Source organism: Nyctereutes procyonoides, unplaced genomic scaffold, assembly GCF_905146905.1.
Source record: "Nyctereutes procyonoides isolate TBG_1078 unplaced genomic scaffold, NYPRO_anot_genome, whole genome shotgun sequence".
NCBI lineage: Eukaryota > Metazoa > Chordata > Mammalia > Carnivora > Canidae > Nyctereutes > Nyctereutes procyonoides.
Window position 1 is genome coordinate 36,267,752 of NW_026575049.1, and position 24,438 is coordinate 36,292,189.

At 40.1% G+C, this 24,438-nt stretch overlaps 1 protein-coding gene across 3 annotated transcripts in view; it reads right to left on the reverse strand.

The window, feature by feature from the left end:
* Nucleotides 1-24,438, reverse strand: part of LIMS1 (LIM zinc finger domain containing 1) — a 149,237-nt gene that overhangs the window by 91,464 nt on the left and 33,335 nt on the right. Inside the window, exon 1 of one of the 3 annotated variants that reach the window (XM_055328729.1) lies at nt 2,337-2,358. The exons of the other annotated variants lie outside the window; for them this stretch is intronic. The gene's annotated coding sequence lies outside the window, so the exon portion shown is untranslated. Of the gene's footprint in view, nt 1-2,336; nt 2,359-24,438 lie in introns of those variants that run through there. 3 annotated transcript variants of the gene reach the window in all.

Genomic DNA, 24,438 nt, shown 5'->3' on the forward strand with positions numbered 1-24,438 from the left:
ATTCATTGAGACCTCTACTGCAGGATGTTCACATATCTGCTCCTAACAATTGGAACTATTTATCAGTCATCTTTGTATCCCCAGAACTGAACACAGTGCTTAGCACGGAGAAAACGAGTTAAATGTCGATTGTGTGAAGGAATCGCTGGCACAATGTTTCGTATGGTGTTACATTCTCCACTATCTGGTTCTCCAAGACTATCCTCCACACTGCAAAGTTACATATATCCCTTCCCTGCAAAAATTACCCCAAAACTTTATATTGCATTCCAGACTGGTACTCCATGTGCATTCCCTATCATGCTTATCCCACAAACACATCTTACGTCCTAGCACATTAGATACCTTTAAATTTCTTTGATTTATTCTAGACTCATTTACTGAGCACTTAGAACTCCAGGCACTGGGGACACAGGAGGGAACATGAAAGACAAAGTATCTGAAAGAAAGAGGAGGGACTCCTGAGTGGCTCAGCAGTTGAGCGTCTGTCTTTGGCTCAGGGCGTGATCTCGGGGTTCTGGGATCGAGTCCCACATCAGGCTCCCTGCGAGGTGCCTGTTTCTCCCTCTCCCTATGTCTCTGCCTTCTCCTTCTCCTTCTTCTTTTTTAAAGAAAGTGTGCATATTTTATTACTCATGCCATACAAAATACAATAATGGTATCTACCTGTATACAAATAAGAGCAAGGAGCTACTACTACCAAACTACCACCAGACTCAACAGCAGTTAAGGAAAATACTTCCACAAACAGTGGTAGGACTTTCAATGTAACAGAACATTTTGGTGGGAAAACATTCGGTGAGTGCCTTCAAGGAGCCAGGGCCAAACCTTTGGGTGGTGGCAGGGGAGAGAGGGACAGTGCAGAAAGATAAGACACCGTCCTTGTTCCTGAGCCATTCACACAGTCTACACTCCCTGCGTTGAAGGCACATGTTTGTGTAGTTGTGCACAATTAATTAATTAACATGGCAAGACATCAGTGCTATCACAGCACATAAATAAAATCTGTAAAAAAAAAAAAGAAAGAAAAAGAAAAAGAAGAACCCAAGGGCAGGGCTCACATCAAGTATGCCCTTGCAGACCAGAATAAGCACTCTAGGTTCCATTCTAGGTGAGGTGGAAAGGCAATAGAGGATTCTGAACAGAGAAGTAAAACTGACCTGCAAACCTTTGCTCGAGATGTCACCAAATGTACCTGGAAGAATACCTTTTCCCATCATATTTTAAGTGCTGAAATTCACTCATTCTTCGAAACCCAATTTAACAATCCACTAAATGGTGTTGTCCCTGAGAATTACAGGCCGCTTCTTCTTTTGGTCATCCCCCAGAATTTGAAAGTACTCATGCTGGTCTGATTATACCCGGTTATTTATATGTAATTTTTTTTACACCACTGTGTGTATGTTTATCCAAGGTATCTCATTCATTTTTTATTCCATAAGCCATGCACAGTGCCTTGTTGTTGCAAGCTAATGTACCCTTTCTATTAATTTGTAAGACCAAAGCAAAATGATCATCCTCTTCTTAACCTTTTCTTTCTTGTACTTGAAAAAAAAGAATTGTTTTCCAAATGCTATAACGATTCCATATTTCATGACTATGTGTCTACATATAAAAAACATGTATCTATAGGTATATAACATATATAAAATAAGAAAGTCCCTTATATATCACCTCATTCTAGATCATAGCTGTGTTCCTCTCAAGGTTATAATGCTTCTGCAGACTGACTGATAAATAAATGTTTTCATGAATACATTTTAATCTCTAAGGAAGTTCATTGTGTAAGGCAGATCATGTGTATGGCACAAGATCCTTTTGGGGTAAATAATCACCTCTGAACAAATGTTCTACAAATGTGGCTTGGCACATTAAGGTTGCTTTACAAATGGCCTACTGGTTAATGAATAAGTAATTCAAACAGTTATAGTTGCTTTTTCCACGCCATGGTAAGACAGATATTCACTAATAGTATTAAACAGTATGTGATTGTTTATTTGTTTAAGAGCCTACACAGAATTTGGGTTAAAAATATTTAATGTAATAAAATGACAAAGAGCATTACTATAAAAATATTCTATGTCTCTGCAGAACCATAAACTATCGGCACTAAACACTATTCAAGGTTGTTAATGTTTTCTCTGCAAATATAAGGGTATAGCCCCCTTCCTCACCCTCTTTGAAACCAATAAAACATGCTTTTACATATACACATATGCTTTCACATATACTCAGTAATTAAATATGCACCCGCAGGAAGTAAGAACCACAAACATGACACTTTACAGCAGCGAAAAGAAAAATTTAATTAGTACTAGTAAGCTACTACAACTTACCCAAGACTGTTTTTCTTACTGGATATGCAAGTTTCGACAAATATCTTTTCGATGAATGTCTTCTTCCAAACTTCCACTCTTCTGCCTTAATAACTTTTGTATACACAGCCCCACCTCTGCAAAAGCAAGTTGATATTCCAAGTACTTTCCCTGCTATCCCTTCAGACTCCCTTGCTCTCACCTCAAGAATAAAGCATCTCCTTTCTGGTACTTCTGCTCTTGTTTTCACTTATTTATCAGGGCCTGGGCAACCAGTTCAGATCACAGTGAATTATCTTTAAAGGCTCCTGTTTCCTACACCATAAAGTACTTCCTCATCTTAACTTTGTGTCTGTTGCCTCGAGCTATATTTAAGCCAATGAAACCAAGTTGAGGGTTTTTTTTTCCCTGCATTCAGTCAAGTCATGTGACTCAGTGTGTTACACGATAACCCCAAAGTTCTAAAGCAATAAGGCAACACCCCTAAATGTCATAACTTATATCCTGTTGAGTGTTTTATGTACTTAAGTTAAGAAATTCATCCATAAACTTATTGAAAGCATTTGTAATGTGCAGAAAATATTTAGAAAAACAAACAGTAATCAATCAGCTAGAAAGTGGTAGAGCATTCACAAAAAGATAGCCCCCACCCTTCACCCTTTTGGATCTTGACAGTATCTACATGTTTGAATTAACAGAGCTTCTTTTACTTCTCTAATGCTTTACCACTTCAGTGTTAGGCGGCTAGTCTTATTTTCTCTTCCTGGTGGCTCAGGCCAAGTTTTGAGACAAGCAGGCCAAACTCTAGCAGCCTAAGCAGACAAATAGCTCCTTCTGTCCTAGATACCCTTGACAAACAGTGCAGAGAAGGAGTAAGGTCAATACATCTCCCAGGACCCCTGGATGCCAAGTTTCCATTGAAGAATAATAAAGGAATCTTTGGTTGAGCTGGAGGAACTCAGTAGAACTAATTACAGCCTTCCACTTCCATAAATGACGACTTCCTTGCCCTGGCACATTGAGAATAGTATAAGGAAGTTTCTTACACAATTTCTTTACTATAAAGCAGCCATTTTTAGAATGATAACAGCATCTCTCAGTGATAGGACCTGAGCCAAATCTTTAAAAACAAGAATACAACTCCTCACCTTTGCTTATTATGCAAACCCGAGAGCCTGGGTACTGGCAGCATTGAGAGACAGCGACTGACTGTCAGTAGAAAGGCAGAAGTGAAAGGCACCCCGAAGGGCCATCTACACCGTAGGGAAGCAGTCTGGTGTCTGGAGAGGTCAAAGAACTCACCCAGGACAAGTTACTGGCACAGTGAGTTCTCAACCTCAGGGCTCTGCCCAGCACTCCTGGGAGCATCTCACAGGCTCCACTTTCATGGCTCACTGTAAAGCCCGACCATCAGAGCTGGGTTTGGACTTTGCACAGAATACTCAACACTGTACAATTCCAGCCGGAGGACTTTTCTGGCCTCAATTCACTTACTCTCTCTTGGGGTGAGTGGGATACAGAAGAAGCTGGAAGTACAAAAGCTGTGTGTGGGTGAGAAGCAGCTTCCATCCTCATTCCCACAGGGGACAGTACTATACCACAGACAGAGACCCTGGAAAGCAGCCACAAGCACTCCTGGGAGAAGGAAAATAGAACGGAAGTCTTCTGAGCAAGATTCCCAGCATATGGAATTCTCTTCAAGAAAGTAACTTATGTTATTGCAATTAAAATCCAGAAGAGGCAAATATCTGCCACGTCTTTGTGTCCCAATTCTTTACTGATCACCATGCACCATGAAGGGAAACAGTGTTGTGATGGACAAAGGGGCAATGCATGCTCAGGGAGGCCATCAGCAGAAGTCTATCCTGAGTCCTTCTAGCTATCATCTCACCCCCTCCTCCTCTCTTCGGACAAATTTTTCCAGGCAAGAGCAAATCCAGAAGACATTTTTCAATCTTTATCTTACATTTGACATTATAAACAATGCTCTCCTAGTAATTTCCAATTCAATATCCTTGGTCTCCAGGCCATTACCCCTGTGTTTCTCATCACCCTGTCACTGTCCCCTCCTCCTCTGCTTGCCTTTTAGGTGTGGCAACTTCCCTAATTCAAACCCTAGCTCTCTGCTTGTATCACTATGCACACTGTCCCTGATGACTTCATCATCTCTCATGGCTCCACTTCCTGCATGTTAGCAGCATTGGCCAGACCTTTCTACTGAACTCACAGTCACACATCAAATTGTCTGCTAGCGGCTTTACTCAAAATGACTAAATAAACCAGTCCCCCTTCCCTTCCATGCTCACAGCCAGCTCTTCCTTTCATATGCCTTCTCTAAAGTATGGCAACATTATCCAACTAGTCACCCAAGGTAGGATCCCCTAATCACTCTTGACATCTTACCCTCAAGCCAACTACTTCTGCTAATTTTAATTCCTAACTCATTTTTAAATGTGTCCCTTTGCCCCACATCATTCTCATTTTTAGCCCTGCCACTATTCTAGTCCTCATGATTACTCACTTGGTCTGTGGCTGCAGCCTCTTAACTGGGTTCTCTGCCTTCAACCAAATCCAGATCTAACCTGCAAGTCATCTAAACAACCAGGGGTCTCTCAATGGAACTTGCTTAAACTCTACAATGGTTCTCCAGTGCACTGAGCACAAAGGTAAGCCCCTTAAGAAGCAAGCAAACCCTATATTCCCTGGCCTGCTAACCCTAATCTCTGGACACTCCCTGCCCCTCACTTTATGCAACCCTGCAGTGACACATGCCATGCAGGCCCTCATCTTGATGCTGCTGCTTATGTTGGCCCCTCAGCCTGACAGATCTTTCCATCTTCCTCTTGCTAACTCTAATATCCTTGTACAACTGAAGCATCAGGTCTTCAAATAAACCTGTCCCAACTCTTCTCCAACCCCACTCTCCTGTATGTATTAGGCACTCCACTTCAGGGCCCCCATGATGCCCTCTCACTTACATTCTAAGGGCTTTTTTGTCTAACCCACGTGAGGGCAAGAACTGGGGTCCTACTTATCTTATGCCCTTCGTGCCTGTGTCTGCCACACACACTAGGCATTTAATAAAAGTTTAAAACCTGCCTGAGCCTGTAGGAGAGGTATTGGTTTTTATCTTACAGATAAGGGAAATGATGCTCAGAGAGAGGTTACATGACTTCTTAAAAGTCATCCATGAAGAAGTCTAAGAAGGGAATGTAGAATGCAAAAATGTACTAGCTAAATTGAAGTCTTTTTCTTTTTAAAAGCAGAAAGCCTCTCAGAATTAAGCACAGGGACAGCAAGGAATGCATCTAAGTTTTTACTACTATTACCCTAGAGCCTGACAAGGTATTATCTTGCACACCTGGAGTATTTAATAAATCCTGGGTGGCTCACTAGGACTACATACAGAAAGAGGGTCACTTTCACTTATACACTGTGCAAGGGCAGGTCTGCTTCTTTCCAGCAGATGGAGCTACGGTTCTGTGTCATCACCAGCTACAGTTTGTGAGCCTTGGTAAAGAACCAGCCTTTTTCATCCATTCATTGCCGCGCTTCCTTTTTCCTTTATAAGACTCACAGATAAAAAGAAATCAGCATACATGTTTTCCATAGAATACCCTCTGAATGGACACAGATCTACTTTGTAACTTGTTCAATGTCCTTGCATATCTTTTCCTCTCCAGCTTTTTAAAATATCTGGGGGTAATCTCACCCAATTTGATTTACCAGATCAAGTGCTACTGAAAGTCTACATCTTTCTATGTTTCTTAGGTCCTTCTTTATGAAACACATTTATAACCCAACAAGTTTACCATGTTCATCCCTACACATATATTCTCCTTGGTGTGTCTGCCCTATTTCACTTGAGAAAACATTAGTTTACCAATCATCTCTCATTTAAAATAAAAAACAATACCCTTTTCAATATACATTTTTTATAATAAATTTATTTTTTATTGGTGTTCAATTTACCAACATACAGAATAACACCCAATGCTCATCCCGTCAAGTGCCCCCCTCAGTGCCCGTCACCCATTCACCCCCACCCCCCGCCCTCCTCCCCTTCCACCACCCCTAATTTGTTTCCCATAGTTAGGAGTCTTTATGTTCTGTCTCCCTTTCTGATATTTCCCACACATTTCTTCTCCCTTCCCTTATATTCCCTGTCACTATTATTTTTATTCCCCCAAATGAATGAGAACATATAATGTTTGTCCTTCTCCGATTGACTTACTTCACTCAGCATAATACCCTCCAGTTCCATCCACGTTGAAGCAAATGGTGGGTATTTGTCGTTTCTAATGGCTGAGTAATATTCCATTGTATACATAGACCACATCTTCTTTATCCATTGATCTTTCGATGGCACCGAGGCTCCTTCCACAGTTTGGCTATTGTGGACATTGCTGCTATAAACATGGGGGTGCAGGTGTCCTGACGTTTCATTGCATCTGTATCTTTGGGGTAAATCCCCAACAGTGCAATTGCTGGGTCGTAGGGCAGGTCTATTTTTAACTCTTTGAGGAACCTCCACACAGTTTTCCAGAGTGGCTGCACCAGTTCACATTCCCACCAACAGTGTAAGAGGCTTCCCTTTTCTCCGCATCCTCTCCAACATTTGTGGTTTCCTGCCTTGTTAATTTTCCCCATTCTCACTGGTGTGAGGTGGTATCTCATTGTGGTTTTGATTTGTATTTCCCTGATGACAAGAGATGCAGAGCATTTTCTCATGTTGGCCATGTCTATGTCTTCCTCTGGGAGATTTCTCTTCATGTCTTTTGCCCATTTCATGATTGGGTTGTTTGTTTCTTTGGTGTTGAGTTTAAGAAGTTCTTTATAGATCTTGGAAACTAGCCCTTTATCTGATAGTCATTTGCAAATATCTTCTCCCATTCTGTAGGTTGTCTTTTAGTTTTGTTGACTGTATCCTTTGCTGTGCAAAAGCTTCTTATCTTGATGAAGTCCCAATAGTTCATTTTTGCTTTTGTTTCTTTTGCCTTCGTGGATGTATCTTGCAAGAAGTTATTATGGCTGAGTTCAAAAGGGTGTTGCCTGTGTTCTCCTCTAGGATTTTCATGGAATCTTGTCTCACATTTAGATCTTTCATCCATTTTGAGTTTATCTTTGTGTATGGTGCAAGAGAGTGGTCTAGTTTCATTCTTCTGCATGTGGATGTCCAATTTTCCCAGCACCATTTCTTGAAGAGACTGTCTTTCTTCCAGTGGATAGTCTTTCCTCCTTTATCGAATATTAGTTGACCATAAAGTTCAGGGTCCACTTCTGGGTTCTCTATTCTGTTCCATTGATCTATGTGTCTGTTTTTGTGCCAGTACCACACTGTCTTGATGACCACAGCTTTGTAGTACAACCTGAAATCTGGCATTGTGATGCCCCCAGCTATGGTTTTCTTTTTTAAAATTCCCCTGGCTATTTGGGGTCTTTTCTGATTCCACACAAATCTTAAGATTATTTGTTCTAACTCTCTGAAGAAAGTCCATGGTATTTTGATAGGGATTGCATTAAACGTGTAAATTGCCCTGGGTAACATTGACATTTTCACAATATTAATTCTGCCAGTCCATGAGCATGGAATATTTTTCCATCTCTTTGTGTCTTCCTCAATTTCTTTCAGAAGTGTTCTATAGTTTTTAGGGTATAGATCCTTTACCTCTTTGGTTAGGTTTATTCCTAGGTATCTTATGCTTTTGGGAGCCATTGTAGATGGGATTGACTCCTTAATTTCTCTTTCTTCAGTCTCATTGTTAGTGTATAGAAATGCCACTGATTTCTGGGCATTGATTTTGTATCCTGCCACGCTACCAAATTGCTGTATGAGTTCTAGCAATCTTGGGGTGGAGGCTTTTGGGTTTTCTATGTACAGTATCATGTCATTGGCGAAGAGGAGAGTTTGACTTCCTCTTTGCCAATTTTAATGCCTTTAATGTCTTTTTGTTGTCTGACTGCTGAGGCTAGGACTTCCAGTACTATGTTGAATAGCAGTGGTGAGAGTGGACATCCCTGTCTTGTTCCTGATCTTAGGGGAAAGGCTCCCAGTGCTTCCCCATTGAGAATGATATTTGCTGTGGGCTTTTCGTAGATGGCTTTTAAGATGTTGAGGAATGTTCCCTCTATCCCTACACTCTGAAGAGTTTTGATCAGGAATGGATGCTGTATTTTGTCAAATGCTTTCTCTGCATCTAATGAGAGGATCATATGGTTCTTGGTTTTTCTCTTGCTGATATGATGAATCACATTGATTGTTTTATGAGTGTTGAACCAGCCTTGTGTCCCAGGGATAAATCCTACTTGGTCATGGTGAATAATTTTCTTAATGTACTGTTGGATCCTATTGGCTAGTATCTTGTTGAGAATTTTTGCATCCATGTTCATCAGGGATATTGGTCTGTAATTCTCCTTTTTGGTGGGGTCTTTATCTGGTTTTCGAATTAAAGTGATGCTGGCCTCATAGAATGAATTTGGAAGTACTCCATCTCTTTCTATCTTTCCAAACAGCTTTAGTAGAATAGGTATGGTTTCTTCTTTAAACGTTTGATAGAATTCCCCTGGGAGGCCATCTGGCCCTGGGCTTTTGTGTCTTGGGAGGTTTTTGATGACTGCTTCAATTTCCTCCCTGGTTATTGGCCTGTTCAGGTTTTCTATTTCTTAAAAAATGTATTTACTTATTTGAGAGAGAGATAGAGAGAAAGCAGAGTGGAGGGGGAGAGGGAGAGAGTCTTGAGCAGACTCTACGCTGAACTCCCACACAGGACTCAATATTACGACCCTGAGATCATGACTTGAGCCAAAACCAAGTCAGAAACTTACCTGACTGCACCACTCAGATGCTCCTCAATATATCCTAATTGTTATCTTAAAGGCTTTGAGATTCTGAACAGGATAAAAAAGAAATTAATACTACCTATGAGAGTAGAGCTTTACAGTAAAATCCCGAGCAAACTTCATTTTTCACTCAACTTACAAATTTCAGGGCATTCTTGAAACACTTAGTGTTTACTGAAACTGTGTAAAAGTAATCCATTATTATATCTAAAATAGAACCAGGTGCTATCTCAGATAATTATAAAAGTTTTTTTAAAAAAAGATTTTATTTATTTATTCATAAGAGACAGAGACAGAGAGAGAGAGAGAGAGAGAGAGGCAGAGGAAGAAGCAGGCTGCACGCAGGGAGCCTGACGTGAGACTTGATCCCGGGTGTCCGGCCCTGGGCTGAAGGTGGCGCTAAACCGCTGAGCCACCCGGGCTGCCCAAGGTTTTTTTTTTTTCTTTTTAACTTGCACCAAAGTCCCGTGGATGCAAAGTCCATGACATCTAGCATCCCCAGCCCTCACCAACCCAATGCCTATGTGCCCCTTGCCCAAGCCATTAAAGTAACAAAAAAATACCCCACAAGTTCCTGGTTACTCCTTAGGGAAGAGTTCTAGCCCCACTGAGAACTACTGCCCTAGAGGATTTCTGAGGCCATTAAGCTACCTGATGGCAAAAGGACTGATTAAACTATCTAAAGGAACCACCTATCAGGGTTTGACTTGACCATATCACTGAACACTACTAAATTAGAACACTATTTAAAAAACTTCCAATTATAATTTAAACTTTTAAATCAAGTCAGTCCCCAATTTTCAAGTATTTTCAAACTCAGATGAGATTATGTCAAGAAAACATGGTCATAGGGGTGCCTGGATGCCAGCCATCTGCCTTCTGCCCAGGTTATGATCCTGGGGTTCGGAGACTGAGCCCCATATCAAGCTCCCTGTTCAGCAAAGAAGCTGCTTCTCCTTCTCCTTCTGCTGCTATCCCTCCTTGCATTCGTGCTGTCAAATAAACAAATAAAATCTTAAAGAAAAAAGAAAGAAAGAAAGAAAGAAAGAAAGAAAGAAAGAAAGAAAGAAAGAAGAAAGAAAAACAGTGTCATAGAAAAGTAAGCCTTGTCTAACCACAATAATATCTAAACAAAGACCCTAAAGGGCAATACCCGGTCCTAAATGCTCCTAGCTCTGGGAGTCTTTTTGAGTTTGAGCAAGATACAATCCCCAATTGTATCTTGGACCTGTAAGAGTCCAAAGTATAGGAGGATGAGAAGGGGATGCAGCTTGTAAATTTCCATGGCAATACTGTGGGAAGATTCTAGTTGCCCAAGGACATGACAGGAAAGGGACAGTCCTGGCCTATGTCCCTATATCCGAGTGAGAGGACCCTGATGGCAGGATTGGAATTCCAGAAGTAATGAAGCGTCCTTAAATTAAACATGGTCTACACTTAGGTATGCCAACTCAACACTTCAAAACCAAATGAAAACCCTGTTCCCTGCCTGAAATTAGCTCTTCTCCACATATGGCAACACCATTCACTCAGTGACCAAAGCCAGAAACACAGGACTCATCCTCAACTCATCAAACATCCCTACAAACCTCCCAATGTCCAACTGCAGAGTCCTTTCTTTTCCTCCTTTTAAATATCTGAGTCTATTCACTTCTTTATATCCCTGTGGAAAGTACCTACTTTACCTACTTCTGGCACCATCACTTCTCCCTTGGATTAATGTAACATCCATCTAATAGCTCTCTTTCTTGATTACTATCTGCAACCCACCCCCTTTCCATGTGGTTTGCAATACACCTCCCTCCCTCCACTCTGTTTCAGATCTAGTTTTCCTGATTACAAAACAGGCATCTGATTAGACAGTGTTTGCTCTTATCCCTGCAACAGTGACTGGTCCTGGTTGGGCACTGGACCTGAACTAAGATAATTAGATTCTTTTTCTTGAAAATCAGAAATCTGAGTAGAGACAGTCCTCAGCAGGTAGGATAAGCCAACTAATGGTATCACCCTACAGAGAAATTCCATGGATTCTTCTGCTGAGATGCTAGGAGTTGCTCTCGTTCTTTATCCTCTCAGAGACCTGGATGTTTGGCCCTTTCTTTAGTCCTCTGAGCCACCCCACTATCTTTCCAATAAATTCCTTTTAGCTCATGTTTGCCAGAGTCAATTCCTATTATTCATAACCAAGGAAACTTAACAATAAAAGCAGTCAGCCTGACATAAGACCCTTCCTGATTCAGATGTCCCTGCTCCCAGTGCCATTGCCAAAGTCTGCTCCCCATTTCACACACTCCAATCCAACCATGGGGACCTACCACATGTCAACATCCTATGTTCTTGTCCTGTTTGCTCTTCCTGCCTAGAATGGCATCTTTGCATAATTATCATCAGTTGGGACTCAACCTAAATGTCACTTCCTCTGGGAAAATTTCACTCAGCCTTTCAGACTGCTCATAGGGCCTGGTACTTAGTACTCCTGAAATAAACCTTAAGACTCCACAATTTGTTGCCTGATTCCTCACTGGCCTAAACCCAAATGAAGTTTATTATAAGTGGTGATTCTTATACACAAGTGTATCCCCCTACCTATGCCAGAGAGCAGACTCCTAGTCTCAAAGAAATGAACACACTAGGAAACTAAAAGTCCACTTAAACAATTCAAATAAGTATTGAGGAAAATGTAATAGGAGTTGAAAAATAAATGTATTTCAGGACACCTCGGTGCCATCCAAGTCTTGGTTTTGACTCAGGTTGTGATCTTAGGGTTGTGAGATCAAGTCCTATGTCAGGCTCCACACTGAGCACAGAGTCTACTTAAGATTCCCCCTCCTTCTGTCCTTCCTGCTTATTTTCTCTCTCTCCCTCTCTAAAATAAATAAATAAATCTTTAAAAATTAATAAATTTCTTTGGAATCAAGAGGGTCCTTCACATTCCATGTTAAATAAATTTTAGTATGAATTCATATTCAAAATAACTATGTATTCACTTTGTGAAAATTCATCAACCTGTGTGCTTAATTAAGATTTGTGTACTCTTAAACTGAGTCACTGGGTTGTTGAGCATCTGCCTTCAGCTCAGGGAGCCTGCTTCTTTCTCTGCCTATGCCTCTACCTCTCTGTGTCTCTCATGAATAAATAAATAAAGTTAAAAAAAATAAGACAGCCATCTTCTTTAAAAAAAAAAAAAAAGATTTGTGTACCCCTTTGTATGTATATTAACCAGTAACAAAAAAATTTAAATGCTTTTAGCATAGCTGAAAATCACAGCTTTAGACTAGTTATAAGTTCAATATGCACAGAAACACCATATAGTGGTGGAAGGTGCCCTGACTACAAGTAAAAGTCCCTGGGTTACAGTCTTAAGTCTACCACTTACTAGCTGTGACATTTTGGTTCAATCAAAATATCTGATATTCAGCTTTAGCAACTACAAAATGGGATAATAACCATTCTGTCTAAATCTCAGGCTCTACAAAGATAAACATAAAAAGTCAAACAAGCTTTTTTTGTTACAAAATTCTGTATCACTTGAGTTTTAGCTGAACAATAAAAATCAGAATTATTAAAATGCTACATTTTGGCATGAAAATGCCTGTAAATTCTCATGAATACATAGCAAAAAAGGTGATATTGGACAACAAATCCAGGGTGTTAACCTGAAAGTCAAGATTGAATTTATTCTTGGAGAAGACAGATTTAGATACTTCTAAATCATCATGTTTCTTGGGAACTGGATTAAAAAATTTACATTTCATGAACTAAAACAAACATTTCTTGCACTTATGACAGCTGAGATGCTTTTGAGACTTCAGCCAAAGCGTTAAGCCTTCTGGTTACAGGAACCTCTGTGAATGGGGATGCAGGAAAGCATAGATATTTCATACTCCAAACAGTCAAGGTCTTATCATGCCACCAACTTATACAGTTAACTTTAATATTGCAAAACTATTTCAGAATAAAAGCACCTCTATTTAAAGAAAAAATATAACAAATAGGATGGAGTATATATGGTTTAGAAATACACAAGTTCTTACAAACTCAAGTGCAAAGGATTTGCTCTGTTAAGAACTGCAGATGGAAGATAAACTGAGTCATAATTAGAAATTATTGGTGACTACCTGGCAATTTATTATATACTTCCCCATAGGTGTCAAAACATGTACAAGCTCATAAGTACATTCAAGTCATTTGGTAAGAAGGAAGAATAGTTGGACAAGAGTTTATTTCCCAGAAAAAATAGCTTTTCATTTTTTTAACTGCCACACTGTTACATTCCCAGAAATGCTGAACAGTAGTTTAAAAACACATGAAGCTGGGCAGCCCAGGTGGCTCAGCGGTTTAGCGCCACCTTCAGTCCAGGGTATGATCCTAGAGACCTGGGATCGAGTCCCACATTGGGCTCCCTGCATGGAGCCTGCTTCTCCCTCTGCCTGTGTCTCTGCCTCTCTCTGTCATGAACGAATAAATAAAATCTTAAAAAAAAAAAAAAACACACACACACATGAAGCATCATTTTCCTCTTAAAAAATGAAGAATTATAATATGGAAAAACTGTTTTTGTTAAAAATGCAAATGGGTAAAAAACAGTAAAAATTAACTTTTGAGCCAATGCAAGTGTTAACTTATCATTACCCACCTCGTACCACTAAAACAGAGGGGGTGAGTGGCAAATAAATACTTGTAAGTCCCTTCATTTTTATTTCAGCAAATATGTACCCAATGACTACCATGTAATGAACTGCTGTAGGCACAGGGCACTAAGGATGAGTATGGCACACCCCCTGGCCCTGAGTAACTTCCTAGACTGTGACATACATACAAAGCACATAAGAGAGGCAGTGTTGGCAAGGAGACTCTAGAAATAGCAGAGGCAGTGTTGGCAAGGAGAGACTTCAGAGAGTAAGCTCTACTGGCTGTCCTCACAAAGCAAAAGGAGGGAAAGGAAAATGCTCAAGGAAAGGAATCACAAAAAAGCACCACCTGCTAGTAAATGTCAGGCTCTGTGCTAAGCCCCAAGGAACAAGGAGACAGTTTCACTGCCTTTCAAGAGCTTATATAGTTTATGGGAGACAAGTAATGGTCACTGATCATATAACAATATACTCAGTGTAGAGACAATTCTAAGAGATCATAATGTATTCTGAGAGGTTCAAATGCATTTTCAAGGAATTTGGACATGAGTCAAGATCAAACCACAGTGTCAGGAAGTTATGCAGTAACAGAAGTGAGTGTCCTTATTTGAAGTGGTCAAAAACCTCTGTTAGAGAGCCTTTTCCTTCCTACCTAAGGGGAGCACTCTGTCTTTTGAGTACTGATTACTCTCTCTCCAGGATATCTACCATATGCTGCCATATATCAAGAAAAATCTGGGACACATGATAACTAGACTTACTGTGGTGATTATTTTTCAATATATTAATTTTTAAAAAGATTTTATTTATTCATGAGAGATACAGACATAGGCAGAGGGAGGAGCAGGCTCCATGCAGGGAGCCCGATGGGGGACTCGATCCCGGGACTGCGGGATCATGCCCTGAGCCAAAAGGCAGACGCTTAACCACTGAGCCACCCAGGCATCCTCATTTTTCAATATATATAATTATGAATTATGTTATGCATAATTATTATGAGTTATTATGTTATGCACCTAAAACTAATATAATATTATGTCAATTATACCTCAATATAAACAAACGAAGGAAGGGAGGGAGGGAGGAAGGAAGGAAGGGAGGGAGGGAGGGAGGGAGGGAGGAAGGAAGGAAGGGAGGGAGGGAGGGAAAAAAAAAGGGAAGGGAAGGGAAGTGAAGGGAAGGGAGGGGAGGGGAGGGGGAGGGGGGAGGGAAGGGTCAATGAGTTTATTTTGCCTTTCAGTTCTAGATTATAACCTGAGACCAGGAGCTTTGTTCCTTACCTTAAGATGAATGATAATTGGGACTGACTTGTTATCAAAAATTCTAATCCAACTCCCTCACACGATGAGTAAAACCTGGTATCCAGTAGCTCTTGTTCTTGTACATAAATCCTAAAATCTTATTTTAAAAAACAGAGCTAGGGGCGCCTGGGTGGCACAGTTGATGAGGCATCCAATTCTTGGTTTTGACTCAGGTTCTCTCTCTCTAAAATAAATAAATCTTAAAAGGAAAAACAAAACAGAGCTACAATGATTAGGGGAAATCAGTGATGCATAATGAGCCTCTATTACTGCTGTAATTCTAATATTAACATCAAGACCAGGCCTCTCCCTCATTCCCAAGCCCTCTTACTCATGTTATGTCTCATCTACCACCAACTGTAGAAAAACTTCGAATCCTGGCCTCAGCTGCCTTTGGTTCCTAATGCAGGTGTAGAGCACAAATGCCTATTTGCATTATCTTGCTATTGTTTTCTCCTGCTGGCAACCTCTCTTTCAAGTTGGTTCTGGCTATAGAATCAAGACTGCTATGTCCTGTGCTATCCAAATATCCACTGACACACACATGCACATGAGACAACAGACTAAATAACCCTGATGACTCAAGACTGACTTCTGGAATAGTCATTACAAATCAAACCATGAAATTCTTTAAAGAAAAAAAAAAAAAAAAACAATGCCTAAAGGAAGAGGAGAAAAGGAGAGTTGGAGCTAAAGCTGCACCTCTGAAAGTCAGTGTTCAGTCCAGTCCAGACCCACTCAGCCCAGCAGCCCTCCTACAACAAAATGTTATCAAATATAAGAATAAAAAGTCAGGGAAGAGACAGTATACAGAACTGCATCCGACCAAAAGGGCCTCCAGAAAATTTCAAGAAGTGTTTTCTGATGAAAAAGAGCAAGCCAAAAACATCTGGATGGCTAACATAGCTTTAAACAAAGAGGTACTTGTCAGGGCTTGCTACGTGGGCTCCTTGCGATCCTTAAAGGGCAATAAAACAATTCAGTATTTTAAGCTAACTTTGGGAGAGCTCAGGTTTTACCAATAATCAAGGCCAACCTTGCTGATTTCTGTTTTTCATTGTTTGTAGAATGGTTAGTTCACCGAAAGCATATGACTATGTTTGGAAAAAAAATACTACTACTCCAGGTTTAAAAATCCCATCTCCATTCTAACAACATTGGATGGGAAGTTACAAACAATAAAGCAAACTAATAAGAAAAAAATAATAGGAAAAATTATTTTACATGATAGGTAACTCCAAGTGTGTGAGGCTTGTTACCAAGGGAATGTTATGTATAAGAGATAATATAAGTTCCAAAAGTAATGAGTATCCCCCACCAAATGTATAAGTATACTTACTTAAAGTATTAAATTTCAACATAGAAATCAGCAAGACATGGGAGGTGGGGAGAGGGGGATAAACAGGCAGAGCACAGAGATTTTTAGGGCAGTGAAAATAATCTAAGACCATAATGATGTGTGTGTGTGTGTGTGTGTGTGTGTGTGTGTGTGTATATATATATATATATATATATCATAACATTTGTCCAAACATACAACACTTGAAATCATGAATGACAGCATGCCACTCCTCATCTTCCCAACCCACTCTAGGGTTGGTAGAGGAGGTGACAGGGCAGAGAGGAGTCCAAGGTTCAGCAGCTAGCTGAACCAGGGCACAGGAGTGCAAGAGATCCTAGTGCAGGGGCTCCAAAACAGACCAGGCTCAGTCACTCACCGCTGACAAAATCCAAAGGCAGAGACAGGAGTGGTGGTGAAACAAGAAAGGAATTTATTTCAGTGAGGCCAATGCCAGGAAGACAGCTGACTAATGTCTCCAAAGTGCTAAAAATACGTCCAGGTGTATGTCTGGAAAATGTGGGACAAAGGATGGTGGGTATATGCAGATGGGAAGTAAAGGTCACCGCCCAACTGCTGCAGGGTCAGTCGTTAGGGTCTGGCTGGCTCAGGGCAGCCCTTAGTGCCTGAGGGGTAGTTTCAGTTCCTGTCAGGGGTGCTTCACCCACGGGTCTTCTGCCTGAGTTAAGAGAGAAACTGGAAAGAACTTAATAAATCCTAATAATAAATTAGGAAGTAGAGACTGAGGTCAAAATGGAGGCGGCTGGAGTCCTCTTTTAGGACCACAGGTAAAGGGTCTGGGGCAGAGCTGTTGGCATGTGCCAAAGGGAAGTCACGGGCAGGGGAGAGCAACCAGACAAATAAAGAGTCCCAACAAAGGCTCCTGTCAATGCCAAAGAGAGCTATCTGATAAGCACCAGGTCATTCGTAGTAAGGAAGGACTTACATAATCCTTAACTTCAAAGTACTTAGACAAAAGCAATGTCTTCTTTCCAAAGCTTTAATCATCAGGTCTCCTTTGAAAATCCTTTCCCTGATTTTGTCTGGCTTTCTATGCCCCCTAGAGAAATTTCATCCACTTAAAAATGGAAACTCAACCCTACAAAACTCATCTATTTTGTACGTTTAGGAATAAGATACTCAAAGCCTTGGAAAATATCCAGACCTAATCAAAAGCAAGATTCAAATAGAGAGCAGACTTCCAGTCTAACTCCCTAACAGACATAAATTACACTCCCACAACCAAATGGATTTGCACTTTATTTGAATTCAGGTATCTTTAAACCAGGAGCATAGATAGTGATTAAAAACTGTAAAGCATAACAGAAAAGGCCAAATATGAGTTCAAACCCAGATGAGCCATTTACTAGCTAGGAGGAAGGTCCTCCATATCAGTGAGCATCTCAAAAAACTCCAGGACCTTTACCACTGCCACTAGTTCTGAGTGGTTCTCTCCCCATCAGTCCCTTCAGGTCTCTGCCCAAATGTCATGAAGACTTCTCCAAGTACTCTAACTCAAATGTGCAAGCCCCACTGCCTATCCCCCTGTACCTTTCTCTAGTTTATTTCTTTCTACATCATTTATCACCAACTAATAGGTTTCATTTATTTATGATGTTTTCCCCCCAACAAAGATGTGAGCCCCACAAGGTCAGAGAGTTTTATTTGCTCTACTTCCTGTTGACTCCCCCAGAACCTAGGATAAACCTGATCCATAGCAAGAACTCAGAAACATTTAATTGAATATGAACAATATAAACGAGTTAATTCAACCCTCCACTTAGGTTAATATCACCTATACTTCAGGGTTGTTTGTAGAAATTAAAAAAAAAAAATGTTTTGCCCAGACCGAATCATGAAGAAATAGTCTAAACAGACCAGTTACTAGTAAGGAGACTGAATCAATCATCAAAAACCTCCCAACAGGGGATCCGTGGGTGGCGCAGCAGTTTGGCGCCTGCCTTTGGCCCAGGGCGCGATCCTGGAGACCCGGGATCCAATCCCACATCGGGCTCCCGGTGCATGGAGCCTGCTTCTCCCTCTGCCTGTGTCTCTGCCTCTCTCTCTTTCTCTCTCTGTGACTATCATAAATAAATAAAAAATTAAAAAAAACCTCCCAACAAACAAAAGTGCAGGACAGATGGCTTCACTGGTGAATTCTACATTTAAAGAAGAATTAAAATCAACACTTCTCAAACTCTTCCAAAAAAATAAAAGAGGAAGGAACACTTCCAAAACATAAGAGGCCAGCATTATACTGTTGCCAAAACCAGACAAGGCTACCACAAGAAAAGAAAACTATGGACAGCAGCATCCCTGATGAGCACAGATGCAAAAATCCTCAATTAAATATTAGCAAACTGAATTAAACAGTACATTAAAAGGACTATACAGCATGATCAAAGGTAGATTTGTTCCAGCAATGCAAGGAGGGACCAACATGTTACCAATACATAGGATAAAAATCATATGGTTCTCTCAATACAGAAAGAGGATTTGACAAAATTCAACATACATTCATGAACTGAAAAACTCAACAAAGTGAGTATAGAGGGAGTGTATGTCAACATAATAAAGGCCAAAGATGACAAGCCCACAAACAACCTCATAAAAGAATGCTTTGCAAATGGGCTGGCATATAGTGAGTATTCAACAACTGTTAGTTTTCTTTCATTTCTTTTTTTTTTTTTTTTAAGATTTTATTTATTTACTCATGAGAAACAGAGAGACAGAGAGGCAGAGACACAGGTGGAGGGAGAAGCAGGCTCCATGCAGGGAGCCCGACATGGGACTGGATCCTGGGTCTCCAGGATCAGGCCCTGCGCTGAAGGCAGCGCTAAACCGCCGAACCACCTGGGCTGCCCTCTTTCATTTCTTAAGTCAAACATTCTGCCAATGAAGAACATTCCAAGTGGGAAACTCTAAGAGCATGCCAGAGAGATCTCTGAACCCACTGAAGCACATGGGGAAAAGTAGGGTTGTCTATCACAGTGCCACTCAGAGTAGCCTATGACCATGAGATTTTGCTATCAATCTGCACTAAAAACAGTGCAGAAATAAACAAGTACTTAGAAATTTAAAATTTGACAGAGAAATTTTATATCTGCTGAATCTAAAGAAAAAAAATGAAGACTTGTATTCATATGACTTTTTAATTTCATTTTTCTAGTAATCATTTTTACTCCTTTACAGAAGCATCAAATAGCAATGGACTGAATGTTTTCTGTTTGTTTGTTTGTTTGTTTGTTTGTTTGTTTAAGAAGAGCCTCAATCCTCACTATAGTTTGGAAAGCACTGGCCAACAATGCTTAATGTGGCTGAGGAAGCTGCAGAGCACCAACAAAGCTAACCTACACTACATGTCCAGAACTGTAATTTCATGCAGGGCTTCAAGCCAAGAGAGGTACAAATAAGCCGGTGGGTGGAGACATAGGCTCAAAGACCAGGAACTGGCTCAGGGATCCAGACCAGTTCTAGAATTTAAGAGAATTCTCTAAGACAGTATTTCTTAGAACTTTTTTCTATACATGTCATTAGTGAAAGAGTCCCAGAGATCCAGAGAGAAGAGACAGACAAAGGGGCATGACACAAGTTGAGGATGACATTTTCTTGATTGTGGTGATGATGTCATAAGTCAAAACTTACAGGGGTGCCTGACTGGCTTAGTTGATGGAGTATGCGACTCTTGATCTCAGGGCTGTGTCAGCACCACTCTGGGTGTAGAGATTACTTAAAAATAAAATATTGACAAAAACCTTACAGTGTAAAATTCAAATATGAATGGCTTATTTTATGACAATTATATCTCAATAAAGGGAAATTCATGGAAGGCAAAGGAGAACAATATGACATAAGGATGTGGGTACAAAGTCAGAGCTAAGATATAAGTCTCATGATAAAAAAAAGCTACAGTTACTCAAATCTTCAAAATAACTTTTCTAGTGGCCCTGTAATAGGCCATCTGTAATGCAATCAGTATTTCGACATTTATTCATTGTTTTATGTATGTGTTTTATTATAGTTTTGCAATTGATGCACTAAATTGACATTTTTCAGTAGAACTTTACCCTTTACCCACCTGTTTTAAAATTTAAGGGTCAGGAGTTCTTAGCCTGCAGGCAGAATGTCAGTCAAATCTGGCTGAACTCCAGAAGAACAGATGATGCAGAAGGAGATATTCTCTCTCAACAAATTTCAAGTCTCTCAATTGCCATTCACATATTGAATAGTTCTCCTAGTAATGTCGTTTAGCCCAAGCCTTTCTATCTATATTTTCTTACCATATAGGATTATGTGGTAAATTCTCAAAAACTAAAAAGAGTCTTCAAAGAAAGAAAAGACTAAATGTTTACAATTCACACTATTTGCATAACATTATGTGAGACTACTGTTCCTCAGTCCCCCCAGAATGCTAGTCCAACCTAAGGTGTTATATTTCTGTAACAGTATCTATCATCCTACCTTAGTCAAATGATGTAGGTAACAATTATATACTTTGTATTGATTTTCAGAGGTATTTACACTGCTTGTAAATAGCTCAAAGAGAAGATCTAGTATAGCTGGACAGCAGAACCAAACATTTCACAATTACTATTTCCACTAATATGACCTGCAGAATCACTCACTGTTTTGAAAGCTCTTATCATTTCCATACAATGTAATGTGATCAAGGACCCAGACCTATAAACTTTACATAATAGTCTGCTCTCAGTTTCTCCACCCTAAAAAAGACCTTTTTCTCCCTTTAGATAACCTCATAAGGTTATCTAAAATGACTTTTTTGTCTTCTTCTATCATTATTTATAAACATTTTATCTTCTGTGCTGCATTATAATTCCGACGGAAGGATGCACAACATTAACATCACTCACAATAAATAATATATACAGATACTTAATACTTAATGAAAAAAGGAAAGGAAAGAAGACACAAATAAGGTTTCTATAATAGCCCAGAGATTTTAACAAGAGAATCAGACATTTGCAATGTTTTAGCAACTCTGGAAATGCTACCATTAGTCAAAAAGCTATACATACACATATATTTCCCCTCCCTAGTTAGCTATTCAGTGCTCCTATGGACTGAGTTTTTGGAGAGTCTGTTTTTTAGTCTATTTTTTTAGCTCACTTTAGGTGAAGGGGGAAGAGCTCTGTGCTCTCCGCTTCCCCTCCACCACCAGGCCACAGGGCTGGGTACCTTCAGTCCAGTCTCTTTCTTAAGGTCTGCTGCTCAGGCCAGCGCTGCTGACCTCCATGCCTCTCCCTTTTGGCTCCTGCATGTTAACTTTCCCTGTTCTTCTCCACTTCCTCTGGGGATGGCCACATGCCCTCGTGAGATGCTGCCCCCACTGTGAATCAGAGTACGCAGAATACAGCCTCTTTGAGTCCTTGGCTCTTTTTCTCATCCGCATCTGTTTGCTTCTGGGAGCTCAGGGCCTCATTAGTTTGCCATTAAAAAGGTTTCCTCCCCCACCACCAACCTGCCAGCAACTTCTGGATTCCAGAGACTTTGGATTTCTGCAAAGCTGGTGTCTCCGGAGGCAAAGAGAATATCGTATTACAGTAATGCCTTGATTTTCTTTTCTCCACATGAATAAATATAAATAATAGTTCAACTCTGTCTAAATCAAGGAAACAAATTCTCCATAATTCTTGTAAACATACCATACAAAGATTTACAGATACCTTTCTCCATCTATGTAGAAGTAAACATGGGGAATAATTAGCATTATTTCTTCCCAAAATAATGGTCTGTCCCTTGTCTTATCACTCTCTTTCCTCTCTCCTTGAAACAACAGTATGGTGGGAAAGAAGTCTCTTCTTCAACAACTGATGCTGGGAAAATCTCATACCCGTATGCAAAAGGATGAAACTGGATCCTTATCTTAAACTACACACAGATATTAACTCAAAATGGATTTGGGATCTAAATGTTTAAGATCTCAAACTATAAAACTCCTAGTAGAAAACATAAGGAAACAGCTGCATGACTTCAGATTGGGCAATGATTTTGTAGATATGACACTCAGCACAAGAAACAAAAGCAAAATAGATAAATGGGGCTACATTAGACCTCAAAAATTTTGTGCACCAAAGGATAAAATCCACCGGGTTAAAAAAAAAAAAAATCAACCTATGTAATGGGAGAAAATATTTGCAAATCATATATATAAGAAGGGGTTAATATTCAGAATATATAAAAAACTGTAACTCCAACATGAAAAATCAACCTGACTAAAAATTTGGGCAAAGAAGTTGGAACAGTTTTCCAAAGATGATATACCAATGACCAACAAGCATACAAAATGATGCTCAACATCACAAAACATCAGGGAAGTACAAATAATGGAGAAAACCATAAAAAAAAAAAAACAGATTAACAAGTGTTGGTGAGAATATGGAGAAGTTGGAACCTTGTGAATTATTGGTGGGACTGAAAATAGTGGAACTGCCATAAAAAAAAAAGTGTGGCAGTTCCTCAAAAATTAAAAATAGAACTATCATGATCTAGCAACCCCACTTCTAGGTATATATCCGAGAAAACTGAACACAGGCTATCAAAGAGATATGTGCACACCCATGTTCGGAGCACTATTTATAATAGCCAAGAGGTAAAAGCAACCCAAATATCTATTGATGCATAAACAGATAAACAAACTGCGATACATGTATCTATGCAGTGGAGTACTATACAGCTTTAAAAAGAAGGAAAAGGGAACCCTGGGTGGCGCAGCAGTTTGGCGCCTGCCTTTGGCCGAGGGCGCAATCCTGGAGACCCGGGATCGAATCCCACATCGGGCTCCCGGTGCATGGAGCCTGCTTCTCCCTCTGCCTATGTTTCTGCCTCTCTCTCTCTCTCTCTCTCTCTCTGTGACTATCATAAATAAATAACAATTTTAAAAAAAGTTTTAAAAAGAAGGAAAATCTGTCACATGCTACAACATGGATGAAGTTGGGGGACATTATGCTGGGTGAAATAAACCAGTCACAACAGGACAAATACTGCATTACTTCACTTACATGAAGTATCTAATGTAATGAAATTTGTCATATAGGAAGAATGATGACTACCGGTGGCTGGGAAGAACAGGAAATGGGAAGTACAGAGTTTCTGTTCTGCAAGATGAAAAAGTTCTGGATATCTGCTTCACAACAATGTGAATATACTTAACACTACTTAACTATGCTATGCACTTAAAAATGGTCAAGATGGTAAAATTTGTATGTTTTTTTAATCACAATAAAAACAAAACAAAACAAAAATCAGTACAATATATTTGAAAGAGCCTGGGTTTGAGTCTTACAGACCCAAGTTTGAAAAAAACATGGTCAGCTCTGCCACTTACTGTGTGGCTGTGGGAAAGTTACCCATTCAGAGTCCTTTTCCTCAAGTGCATCACCATCATCAAAGCAGCTAATGCAAATTAAAGGCTTACTGGGTCTTGTACTGCCCTGATGATTCCCCAGGAACCCATGCCTCACAGGAAGGAAAGCAGGTGGGACTATAGTCCCCACTTCACTGGTGAGGAAAGTGGAGCAGAGAAGTGGCCTGAATTACCCAGGCCCCAGCATAAGTGATGGTGCCTGGTAAATCCTAAAACACTTCATTTTATTGCACACAGACATGAGACAGGGCTAGTAATGCAGAAGATAAAACCAACAGCAAGCATTAAGAACAAAAGGGAGCATAACATATAAAAGAAGCCACAAAGACAGGATTAAGAAAAGTAATTTTACCTTTACAATTTACATTTCTTTAAAGACTTTATTTTTTATTTATTCATGATAGACATAGAGAGAAAGAGAGAGGCAGAGACACAGGCAGAGGGAGAAGCAGGCTCCATGCCGGGAGCCTGACGCGGGACTCAATCCCGGGACTCCAGGATGGCACCCTGGGCCAAAGGCAGGCGCTAAACCGCTTACCCACCCAGGGATCCCACCCACAATTTACATTTCTGAGGATTGGTTTAAAAAGGTCATCTATTCTCTCACCCTGTCTTTTAAACAAGTTCA